Source organism: Austrofundulus limnaeus, unplaced genomic scaffold (assembly GCF_001266775.1).
Source record: "Austrofundulus limnaeus strain Quisiro unplaced genomic scaffold, Austrofundulus_limnaeus-1.0 Scaffold61, whole genome shotgun sequence".
NCBI classification, from domain to species: Eukaryota; Metazoa; Chordata; class Actinopteri; order Cyprinodontiformes; family Rivulidae; genus Austrofundulus; species Austrofundulus limnaeus.
In genome coordinates this window covers 1,976,716-1,978,213 of record NW_013952463.1, presented here as the reverse complement: position 1 = coordinate 1,978,213, position 1,498 = coordinate 1,976,716, and the positions used below count along the sequence as shown (strand labels likewise).

The following is a 1,498-nucleotide window of genomic DNA, read 5'->3' as shown; positions in this document are numbered from 1 at the left end:
CACAAAGAGTGCAGGCTGAGGAAGAGCTGACCAAGCACCTTCAGGAAGATGCACTTGATGCCTCTTCTGATCCCTTGGTGTGGTGGCAGGACAATCAAAAAAGATATCCTTTGATGGCCAACTTGGCTCAAAAATACATGTGCATTTGTGCAACAGGTACCAACTTTTCAAGTGCACTTTAGTTAGCAGAGACTGAGAGTCCATTTTATTTTTTGTTGTTGGTTTTATTAAAATGTCTTCCAGTTCCACTGTTAAACATTCTTTAAAAAATAAAGTTTATTGACCTTTGAGAGGATGTACTTGCATTATTATGCTATTATCATTATATTGGTTCTAAAAAATAGTCACCAGACAATATTCTCATTTATCACAATAAATTCTGAGACAATTAATCGCACAGCAAAATTTGTTATCATGAGAGGCCTACTTGGGCATCTAATGAAGTACGGCTCATTTGTTTTATTTGTTAGACATACAGTAACACAAAAATTTGTGCTGTGTTGTTCAGCAGAACATCTTTTGAACAGGAAAAAATAAATGCAGGCACTTGGAGTTGGTGATCTTGTTGGGGAGCCTGGCCCTGAACAGTATTTTCTCTGATAACAGAGAATGGACTTTTGTCTGCCCAGCTGTGTTTGTCCAGTTTGTTTTGTGTTTTTTTTTTGTTTTATTGTTAATTTGATATCCTAAGTTTAAAGTGCTCCTTTTGTCTAGATTTGTTGTTTATAAAGTCCAACAGTATCTTAAGAAGAGGTATTAAAAMAAGTTGTTGGSCTGCGGGCCTTGAGTTTGTCACATGCTTTTAAACGTATTTAAAAACTTGCACTGCTAAAGATGGAACACAAAAAAGCTTGTTTTACTATATAAAGCAAAAACACAGTGGAGTGCAGACTTTTTTTTATCAAGACCCGACTCAATTAAATGTTTACCTGGTTAAAAAAAATCTGTATATTTTTATTTATTCAGCCTTAACGGTGGATAAACAAAGTGGTCCTGTGTTGTAATTACTTAAATGACAGCTCTTAAAATTAATCATCCTGCTTGAACTCAACCATCTGAATCGGACTAAATTAATTTCAGAATCCTTGGTTTTGCATGCTGGTGTAAGAGGACATCTGTGTGGGCGCTGTGGACTGTGATTCATGYTTATTTTAAGCGTTGACAGAACTGCTACTAAAAGGAAAGCTTCCATATGCTTAATGTATATTTATGCCCATTGATAACAAAAGCTCTGTTTCAAGCTTTCATGTGATCAAAGGGAATACTATATATGAGAGAATATCTTGAATTTCTTTCTTTTTTGTACCATTTTGCTGCAGTGTAATTCCAAGCTAAGCAGAGCCAATCAGAGCTCAGATTTATTATAAAAGCAAAGAAAAAGTTCTTTAAAATTAACAAGTGTTGTTTAAGGTGGTAATTTATAAATATTCATACATACATTGGGTAAAATAAGTATTGAACACATCACCATTGTTCTCAGTAAATATATTACTAGAGG

The 1,498-nt window shown here is 34.4% G+C and overlaps 1 protein-coding gene across 2 annotated transcripts in view; it reads left to right on the top strand.

The window, feature by feature from the left end:
* LOC106518482 (protein FAM163A) overlaps nucleotides 1–1,498 on the top strand; it is a 27,261-nt gene that overhangs the window by 16,580 nt on the left and 9,183 nt on the right. The window lies entirely within an intron of this gene.